A 12,073-nucleotide genomic window follows, 5' to 3' on the forward strand; every position below is an offset into this window, starting at 1 on the left:
CAGCACATGTGTTGGATTATCCCAAATCTGAATATGCTTCAGACTAGGCTTACACCCATTCCATAATTCTGTGGGAGTAGAGGGTACTAACTTAGAAGGTACCAAGTTCAGAATGTACGATGTCATTTCCAGAGCATATCCCCAAAACGAATTTGGTAATTCTGAATAACTCATCATTGATCTAACCATTTCCATAAGAGTCATATTCCTTCGTTCTGCCACACCATTCTATTGGGGTGTACCAAGTGTAGATAGTTGGGATTGAATCCTGGCCTCTGATAAGTAACTCCTAAACTCTCATAAAAGGTACTCGCCACCATGATCAGACCGTAGTGTCTTGATACTTTTACCATGACATTTCTCCACATCAGTCTTGTACTCTTTGAACTTATCAAAACACTTAGACTTGCGGCGCATCAAGTAAATGTACCCATATCTTGAATAGTCATCTATAAAAAAGATAAAATATTTGAAACCACCTCTTGCCTGGATAGTCATAGGTCCACACAAATCAGAATGAGTCAATTCCAACACATCTTTGGCTCTATACCCCTTGGCCTTAAAAGGTCTCTTGGTCATTTTTCTTCCAAGTAAGATTCGTAGGTTGGAAAATTTTCCACCGCCAATGAACTCAAAGGTCCATCAGCTATTAATCTTTGAATCCTACTTAAGTTAATATGACCTAGCCTTATATGCCAAAGATATGTTTGGTTCATTTCCGAAGGTTGCTTTCTCTTATTAGAATTAGAAGATATGTTATTAATTTCTATTTGTTGCATCATGAGAGTTATTGGATTTAGAGTATACAAATTGTCAACCAATGTACCAGAACAGATAACTTCCCTATTTTTCTTGACAACTACTTTGTCATCAAAAGAAACAGAATATCCATCCATAAAAAGTTTAAAAACTGAAATTAAGTTCTTTCTAAAACTTGGTACATAAAGATAATTTTTTAAAATTAATCTTTTATTCCTATCAAAAGATAAATAAACATCTCTCACTGCAACAGCCGCCACTTTTGTAGCATTGCCCATATAGATGGTAATCTCCCCTTTATGTAGTCGTCGAGTTTCCTAGAACCCCTGCAATGAATTACAGACATGATTATTTGCTCCCGTATCTACATACCAGGTACCGGTAGATAACACCACTAAACATGTGTCAACTACTAGAGAATAAGATATACCTCTATTATTCTCCTTTCTACGAGGACAGACCACCTTCCAATGTCCAGACTGCTTGCATGTGAAGCATTTGCCCTTCGGCTTCTTCAAACATGCTTTTGGTCCAGTCCCTAGAGATCGATTCACTTTCTTTGCTGAACCAACTTGTTTCTTTTTCTTCTTTCTACCTTTTAGTTTAGAAGCAGAAACATTTTCAGCAATGTGAATTTGAGAGCTTTGATGAAATAACCCTTCTGCTACTTGAAGTTTTGTCAGAAGTTCCGCCAACGAATAAATCCTTTTATTCATGTTGTAGTCCAAGCGGAACTGCTCAAAACTTTTAGGTAGTGTTTGGAGAATGATATCGATCTAGGTTTCCCCATCGATTTCAGCCCCAAGGATTTCTATCTCATTTAAATGAGCCATCATTTTAAGGATATAATCCCTTACGGGTGTCCCCTCAGTCATGGTGGTCGTCATCAAGTTTCTCATAGCCTGTTGCCTAGCAGCCCGATTATGATGTTTGAAGAGTTTCTTGAGATTGTGCATCATGTCATAAGCAGTAGGCATGGCCTGATGTTGATGTTGCAGTACATTTGACATAGAAGTCAAAATGTAACACCGCGCCATCTCATCTGCCCTGACCCATTTCTTATGACACTCAATCTCCTTTTCACTAGAATCACTATTAGGTAAGCTTGGACAGATCTCATAAAGTACGAACTTGTAGCCTTCAGCAGTTAAGACAATGTCCAAGTTTCTCTTTCAATCTATATAATTGGGTCCAGTATGTTTGTTCTCTTTCAATATAATAGCAAGAGGATTGAAGGCCATTTGAAATCCTAAGAATCATAAAATATTTGGTCAAAACTTAAGAATTTAAAATAATATTGATTTCTCAAACAATATCATTTAAATTCACCAACACCTCAAATACCGTGAATTTTGTATGTCACGATAGTGTAGACGTATACAAATTCAAACATTTGTAAGAGGGGGGTTTACCCATTAATTTTATTATCTTGTCAACCTAACTTTATGATAAATAAAATTAATAGTTGGTTTTTCTTCAGTCACACAAATAATAGCAGTGACTCTGATGGGGAGGATACTATTAAATGCGCCTAAGTGTATACCATTACTTGATACTTAGTCCATTAAATAGGATTGTGCCCCTTCAGATGGATAAGATCACACAAACCTAAATAATTTCCTATAATCATCCATAAAGAAAGTTTGATCTAGTGATCTGCAAACAAACTCATCCGATGTGGAGGAAGGCACTCAGAGCCAATGCGTAAGTTGGAATGCATCACTTACAAACCAGTAATGGAGACCGTGGAATTTAAATAATTTCTCTCCCACTTAGTTATTTAAAATAAGGAATTTTAACATGCACACACACACAACATATATAGACAGCATAAAAGGCAATAAATATGAAAAATAATTTTCCAACTATTATGACATTATCCATAGCTATCCTCGATGTGCCACCAACCTTAGCCGCCGCCATCGGATCATGTCGTCGCGTCTATCTTGCTTCCTTTTCCGCTGCGCCTCTGGTCCTTAAGATAACACCACGCATAGTAAGGAGACGAGCCACAACAAAATAAAATTTTGCATTTATTGATCTTATATTCACAAGGGAATGTACATGTAATCTAGATCAAGCAGAATGTAAAATCCTAAAACTAATACAGCTCCTACTGTATTTAATAATTACAATCATGCACACACATAAAATGCTCTCGACATGCCCAAGGGTCTAATCACACACAAACACAATAGGGTCATAATAGTTGGAAGTAGGATGCCTGCAACCATAGAGTTAATCTATTTGCACATCCTACTATTATCCTGCCTAAATTTATGTAGGAACCGTGCATAATTTAACTGAAAACCAAACACATAGAGGTAGAAAACTAGCTCTGATACCAATTGTTGGGTGTTACTTGGAATTCCGTTCTGCTTCCCCTGTACAAAAATATGTACAAGCACAGAACTTTCCTAACAACCTATGTGTTTCTCATGAGTTAAACTTGAATTGGAAATGAAACTTAATATTTTTACTTCAAGTTCAACTCACATGTTCTTCAGTAGTTAAAACTTGGATTGCAAATGATACTTAACATTATTAATACAAGTTCATCCCATGTTATAGAAGTTGATTAAATATTTATTTCAAGGATTGACTTCCAGGTTAAACATGGCGAGAGACTCAGTCTTCTTGGGTATGAGATCATCCACCACTTCCTAGATAAAACCTTTCAAAGAAATTGGATATTTAAACTTCTTACAGTAACCCTAGGTTAACTACAGAGACCTCAATAGAAGCACAAGATCTAAACACTAAATCGAAACACAAAAAAAATGAAATACGAAATCGCTAGCCTCTTGTGTTGGTATTTCAGGATCCATATAAAGAAAAAACTAGTTTCGCTGCGGAATTAAGAACTAGTTATACCTTTCTTTATAAACAAAGACCTCTTGATCTTCTGTTGTATTCCTCTCCTCCTCTTGGACGTCATGTGCGCGACGATCTACCAAGATGAAATCCACCTTAACCACTTCTTCTTTGCCTACAAGTTTCGGCCACCCAAAGAATGCCAAAATAGGAAACTTTCTTTTCTTCTCCTTCTTCTCCAAGCAACCAACCACCAAGTGCTTCTTCTTTTCTTTCAAGTTTTGGCCACCAAGAAGAGATGAGTGACGACCTTAGAAAGAAGAAAGGGAGAGAAGAAGATGTGTGTCGTCGACCTTAGGGAAGAAAACAAGGTGAAGGGGAGAAGATGAGAAAACCGGACACACAAGGAGAAGAAGAGGAAGAGGTGCCGGCCCTAAGGGAGCAAGGGAACTATGGAGATGTATATCTTTCATAAGGCACCCTCTACCTCTTTTTTATAATCCTTGTTCATGGCAAAAAAAGAAATTTTAATAACAATTAAAATCTCTCTTTTTAAAATTTCCTATTGTGATGGCTACAAAAGGAAAGTTTTAAAATTAATCTCTTTCTTTTAAACAATGTAGATGGCTACAAAAAAGAAAGATTAAAATTAAAGCTTCTCTTGTAAATCATGGTTACAAAAAAGGAAAGTCTTATTAAAATTAAAATCTCTCTTTTAAACATTATAGATAACTACAAAAAAAAAAGATTTTAACAAAATTAAAATCTCTCTTTTAATCCTTTGTAGATAGCTATAAAAGGAAAGATTTTAAAATTTAAAACCCTCTTTTAAAACCATGTGGATGCCTTCAAAAATGGAAAGATTTTACCAAAATTTAATTTTAAATAAAATCTCCTTTTCTATCATGTTATGGTCGGCCCCTTGCTTGGGCACCAAGCAAGGCTTGGTCGGCCACTACTTGCGCTCCAAGCTAATGCTTGGTCAGCCCCCTTGCACCAAGCAAGGATGTGTCCGGCTCATTACTTGGGTAAGAAGTGGGCTTTGAGGATACAAAGCTTTATAAAGGCTATAAGGGTCCGAGAGGAGAAATTGGTTTTGGTCACCTGATGAGCTTGAGCTTCCTGTATTCGACCCGAACACCCAAATCAAGTTCATCAATAATAACTCATACCATTAAAGAGTTATTATTGAACTACCGCACCAATCCCAAATTACATTATGGGTTCCTTCTTATCATGAGTGCATTAATCTCCCTGTGTTTAAGATATCGAATGCTCATTAATTAAATGAGTTACTGGTAACTCACTTCATTAATATCTAGCTCCAAGAGTAATACCACTCAACTTCATTGTCATGTCGGACTAAGTCCGCCTGCAGGGTTTACATGACAATCCTTATGAGCTCCTCAAGGGGATATCATCAACCTAGATAACTAGGACACAGTTTCCTTGTATAATCAACAACACACCATATAAATAATATTATTTCCCAACTTATCGGGCCTATTGATTTAACGAATAAATCTCACCCATTGATAAATTAAAGAAATAAATACTAAGTATATGTGCTTGTTATTATATCGGGATTAAGAGTACACACATCCATAATAACAGAGGTTATGTTCTTTTATGCAGTCAGTATAAAAGGAACAACCTCAAATGGTCATGCTCAATACACACATAGTGTACTAGTGTAATTTTATTGTCAAGATAAACTAGTACCAAATTATACTATAACCATTCCAATGGTTTATCCCAATCCATCTTGGTTGTGAGCTTCTATTTACAATTTATAAGTAATTAATAACATGATCTTCTGTGTGACACCATACATCATGTTATCTACAATATAAATTAAATGGACAACTGCTTTTAACTAAATGCAAACATTCGACGAATATGATTCTTATTACAAAATAAATGTTCATTCAATAAATGTTCATACAAAAAACTAGCCTTTTATTATACATCCTAACACGACCCGCTTAATGACTAGTCAAAACAAATCCTCTAGAAGGTGTTCTTAATATATAACCAGTTTATCGTCCGGTCGGGATACACCTAGCAGACAATATTTGACAACATGCTAATGACGTGGCATAAGTTGTCGGGGAATATTCTTTAGCAATTCACCTCGGGTGATAGCACATGATGATGACAACAGGTAATTGTAACAAATTCCAACCATGATGTGAGAAAGCAAACAACAGAAAAGGTACATCTATGGGTAGATAAAAGATTTCTGAGGAGATTATGACGTAAGACACAGGTTGTACTTTTTCTTTTCACCTAACAAACTCTAACAAACCCGGGGACCACCTCGTGATCGCGGAGGTTATGCGAAGTGGTATAAAAAAGGGATCCTCTCCGTTGGCAAGATACGTGAAATTCTGCATCTGAAATCCTAATTCCACTGTTATATTTTAAGCTCCACTAGCTTCGGGAAAACTAACTTGAGAATCGGAGGTCCTTGCTAAGGATCCCCACCCCGAGCTTTGGTCACTGACATTTTATCGGATCGTCTTCATGTGTGCAGATCTTGGAGGGAGTTCTCATTACTTATCAGAGCCTTAGCATCGTTTGGAGCGCAGTTCATCATCTCAATATTTCTACACAGGATATCTCTCATTACTAATTTCTCTAAGACACCCTTTATTTTTTTCTCCCTTCAAACTTTTCTAAACCAAGTTTAATATATTACAAATGCTCTATAATTATATAATTTATAAGATATTTATAATATTTTTATATAATAATAAATTTATAATAATTTTTATATAAAAATAAATTTATAATTAAATTTGAGATAGATAAATTAATAAATAAATTTTATATGAGTATTAATGAGGCCATAGACAATTTTGGAAGAATTGTAATTGTACACTTATCTTATCTAATTTTTAAGTATATTTATTAAGTTAATTCATTATATTTACTGATGACTTCAGTAGATATGGTTATGTGTACTTGATGACACATAAGTCTGAATCCTTTGAAAAGTTCAAAGAATTCAAGAATGAAGTACAAAACTAGCTTGGCAATAGTATTAAGATACTTTGATCAGATCGAGGTGGTGAATACCTTAGCCATGAGTTTCATGACTATCTAGCTGAGTGTGAGATCCTATCCCAACTCACTCCTCCTAGAACACCACAGTGGAATGGTGTATCCGAAAGGAGAAATCATACTCTATTAGATATGGTACGGTCTATGATGAGTCACACAGATCTTCTTACATTTCTTTAGGGCTATGCTCTAGACATGGCAACTTTTATACTCAACTGAGTTCCATCCAAGACCGTGATAAAGACACCATATAGGATATGAACTGGGAGAGATGCCCAGGTGTCTTTTATGAGAATTTGGGGTTGTGAGGCTTACGTTAGATGTCAAGTCTCAGACAAACTGGGACCCAAATCTGATAAGTACTATTTCATTGGATATCCCAAGGAAAATAAGGGATATTACTTCTACATTCCCAGTCAGCACAAGGTAGTTGTGACAAAGACTGGGGTATTTCTAAAAAAGATTTTGTTTCTAGAAAGATTAGTGGGAGTACGTTCGATCTTGAAGAAGTTCAAGATGCGAACAATAACACTGAAGCCTCGATGGAAGTTGAACTGGAACCACAAAGTATTGTGGATGATGTTGTTCCACAAGGAGTTGAGGAACAACAACCAGTTCAAGTAGACATACCTCTTCGCAGGTCTGATAGGGTACGTCGTCAGCCTGAGAGATACTCATTTCTCTTGTCTAACCATGATGACGTTGTGCTCATAGAGGATGAGCCTACCACCTATCAGGAAGCTGTGATGAGACCATATTCCAAGAAATAGCTAGAGGCCATGAGATCCGAGATGGAATCCATGTACACTAACCAAGTATGGACTTTGGTTGATCCACCTGAAGGGGTAAAACTCATTGGGTGTAAGTGGGTCTTTAAGAGAAAGACTGACATGGATGGACTTATCTATAAGGGTCGCTTGGTAGCTAAAGGTTTCAAGCAAATTCATGGTATTGACTATGATGAAACTTTTTCTCCAATAGCGATGCTTAAGTCTATTCGGATCATGCTTGCTATTGCAGCATACCATGATTATGAGATATGGTAGATGGATGTCAAAACCGCATTTCTGAATGGAAACCTACTCGAGGATGTGTACATGACACAACCTGAGGGTTTTATAGATCCACAGCATACTAGCAAAGTATGCAAGCTGCATAGGTCCATTTATGGACTAAAGCAAGCTTCTCAGAGCTGGAATCTTTGATTCGATGATGCAATCAAACAGTTTAGTTTCATCAAGAATGAAGATGAGCCTTGTGTCTACAAGAAGGTTGTAGGGAACACAGTTGTCTTCCTTATATTGTATGTGGATGACATACTACTCATTGGGGGTGACATCCCTTTGCTTCTGTCTGTTAAGACCTGACTAGGGAGTTGTTTCTCAATGAAGGACTTAGGTGAAGCATCTCGCATTCTAGGCATACAGATCTATAGAGATAGATCTAAGAGATTGCTTGGCCTAAGTCAGAGTACATATATTGATAAGGTACTCCTACGGTTTGCCATGTAGAACTCCAAGAAGGGTTTTCTGCCGATGTCACATGGCGTGAGTCTTTCGAAGACTCAAGGTCCCTCTTCTAGAGAGGAGAGAGACCGCATGGATCAGATCCCTTATGCCTCAGCCATAGGATCTATCATGTACGCCATGCTATGTACTCGACCTAATGTCTTGTATGCTTTGAGTATGACGAGCAGATACCAGTCAGATCCAGGTGAGAGTCACTGGATAGCGGTCAAGAATATTCTTAAGTACTTGAGAAGGACTAAAGAATATTTCTTGATATATGGAGGCAATGACGAGCTAGCTGTAAAGGGTTACAGTGATGCTAGCTTCCAGACTGACCAGGATGATTATCGATCGCAGTCAGGGTTCATGTTTTGCATAAATGGTGGTGCTGTGAGCTGGAAGAGTTCGAAGCAAGACACAGTCACTGATTCTACAATAGAGGCCGAGTACATTACTGCATCAGAGGCAACAAAGGAGGCAGTTTGGATCCGTAAGTTCATCACTGAACTTGGGGTGGTTCCTAGTATCGCTGACCCTATTGAGCTCTATTGTGACAACAATGGAGCTATAGCACAGGCTAAGGAACCTCGCTTACACCAGCGGACCAAACACATACTACGACGCTTCCATCTCATTCGAGAGATTATCGATAGAGGAGATGTGAAGATTTGCAGAGTACCTACAGAGGCTAACATCACAGATCCCTTGACCAAGACTTTGGCACAGAGAAAGCATGATGGTCACACTGGTCATTAGGCCTTAGAGCCTACACTAATTGGCACTAGTGCTAGTGGGAGATTGTTAGTTAAAGCCCTAGAGTCAATCATTTGATGATTGTTGTATGGACTCATTGTATCATATTCTTATATATAAAGGCATTTGGTTTTTTGGTTATTATGCTTACTTGTATTGGTGTCAAATAAACTAAGTATAATAGCGTCTTTGAGTAGAAGGTTCTTACCTATATCAATCGATTGGTTGAATCGATAGTGAGATGATATAGGGAACACTACTCTTAATCATTCCTAGTCGAGTATTAACATTCAAGGACAATGCTAATGCAATAAGACTAGCATGTAGGTCAATTCGATGACTTGATCTCACAAGTCATGGATATAGAGATATCAAGTTGACACATGGGTATGCATTGGAGAATGTATACAGAATGACCCGCCATGAGAAAGTATCATGGATCATTATATGAGTGTCATATACTTTCTCATGTGGCTATTAGTATAACTATTAGTCCTTGGACCTGAAATCGCCATGGATCTCTGCATAAGGAGTTATGTACTTTGGCTTCATCAAACGTCACCCGTAACTGGGTGGACTATAAAGGTGATTACTGGGTATGTAACAAATTATGCAGAGGGATGTGAGTGATGTAGATGGGATTTATCCCTCCTATATGACGGGAGTGACATTGATATTCTTGATAGAGTGAGACCACTAAGTGCATGACCATGTCCAAATGAGTCAATATGAGATATTGAGCTCATTTGATCGAGTGAGTCTACTTGGGATTCAAGATTTAGATTGATTAGAGGATGACACGGTCTATGCCTCACATTGATCAATCTAAATGTCTATGATAGAAGGACAATGTCATATATTGTGAAGAGTCACAATTAGTAGTCACAAGGTGATGTTAGATCTTAACATTCTTGTAACTTGGGTAGTAATGATGTATTGCTAGATACCGCTCATTACTTATGCTTCTAAATGAGTTTAGGAGCATTACCAACGTTACAAGAACATATAGGGTCACACACAAAGGATAATTAGATGGAGATTAGGTTCATATGATGAACCAAGAGGATTAGATTCATGTGATGAATCAAATTGGATTAAGAGTAATCCTAATTGAACTAATTGAGTTGGACTCAAGTTGATTCATGTGTTCAATGAGTCTAATTTAGATTATAACTCATTGAATCAATTTAATTAAATGAATTAGATTCATTATATTAAGTTGGTTTGAATCAAATGGTTAGATTAGATCAACCATGAGAGATATTTGGTCAAGTTTGACTTGACTTGAGAAGGAAGATGAAAGGTCAAGTTTGACTTGACCATTTGCCACCTCATTTGTGAGTTGGCATTAAGTGGCCAATAATGGTGTTACACATCATCATGTTTAGCACATGTGGGTGCCACCTCATGGAGGTTACAAATCTCATCTTTAATGGCCACATTAAATGAGAATGGAGGTTACAACTCCAATAGTGGCTGGCCACTTATGGTTAAATGGATGGATTAATTTTCATTCAAGCAAAGTAACTCTCATATTCTTCCTTGCTCTCATTCTCCTCTCCCTCTCCTCCTCCTTGGCCGAACAACCTAAGGTGCTAGCACACCTTTGTTTGGTCTTCTCCACCTAGTTTGTTCGTGTGGATACTCATAGAGGATCGTACACTTGACGATCTCGAGATCCGGCAAACCTTTGGACGAGTGGGATTGCGAAGGGCATCGCATCAAGGGTAAATCTCTTAACATGTAACTCTAGTGTAGATCTAGGTGTTAGAAACTCATACTCAAAATTTTACGAAATTATTTTACTTCGTACGGATCCGGTGGCATGGGAATCGGGGTTTCCGCAACGTGAAAAAGCAGTTTTTGCGGCCCGAAATTCCCAACACCTCTGTGCTCTCTGGAATCGCCCTGAATCGATTAATCGATCAATTCAAGGCTTCTCGTGCGATTTCCAGCGCTCTAATCAATCGCCCGATCGATTGGAGGCTTCAATCGATCAATTAGTTGATTCAGAAGCTTACTGTTCACTCAGAAACTCTCCCAATCGATTGACCAATCGATTGGGGAAGTTTCAATCGATCCATCGATCGATCCACAGCTTTTCTGCATAAAATCACGTCGCCCAATCGATTGACCAATCGATTGAACCCCCCAATCGATTGGGAAGTAGAAATCTGTGTAGATCTTGAAATTAGCTTCATTTCGCATCTGAGATCACCTCATTCCGATATCCGAGTCAAAAGTTATGGCCTTCGGAAGTTTAATACGTCCGAACTTCCTAGTTCCATGCCAACTCCCTATTGGACTTACGACCGCTAAGAATTCGGTCAACTTTTGACCCATCTGGACTTTCTCTTTGCCAACTTCTCGTTAGACTTCTGATCACCAAGTATGGTCCTTCTTGACCCACTTAGATTTACCATCTCATGCCAAGTGTCCGGTCTTCCATGACCCACTTGGACTTTCACCAGATGTCCGGTCACCCTTGACCCATCTGGATTTCTTCGTGTCAAGTATCCGGTCAATCCCTTTGACCTACTCGGACTTCCCAACACCAGATGTCTGATCAACCTTGATCCATCTAGATTTCCTGTGCCTGGCTTCACTCACCAGGACTTCTCATCTGCCTAGCTTCACTCACCAGGACTTTCCTTCTGCCTAGCTTCACTCACTAGGACTTTTCATCTGCCTGGCTTCACTCACCAGGACTTTTACTTCTGCCTAGCTTCACTCACTAGGTCTTTCACCTGGCTTCACTCACCAGGATTTTCCAGTCAAGTATCCAGTCAACCTTGACCTACTCAACTCTCCTTCACATTTGAACTGGTCAACATTGACCAAAAAGGGAATTGTACCAACAATCTCTCCACATGAATAATTTCACCTACAATCTCCATGTATTGTCTCCATGTATTGTCAAACATCGAAACCTAAACATCAAGACTCGAGCTTGAACCAATTCAAGCTCAGTCAACCAGGTCAACCTTAACCTAGGGAATATTGCACCAACAGGGAAGACTGAAGGTCCTGACTTTGCGTCATCTCAAATAACGTCTCATCCTTCCTGGCAAGTAATTGAGTCAGATGAGTAAGCTGCTGGTGCAAAGATGGCACCTCATCAGGATCCACGACGGATTCCATGATGAAAAGAAGTTAGCAACGAAAGCATAGGG

This window comes from Zingiber officinale, chromosome 8A (assembly GCF_018446385.1).
Source record: "Zingiber officinale cultivar Zhangliang chromosome 8A, Zo_v1.1, whole genome shotgun sequence".
Classification (NCBI taxonomy): Eukaryota; Viridiplantae; Streptophyta; class Magnoliopsida; order Zingiberales; family Zingiberaceae; genus Zingiber; species Zingiber officinale.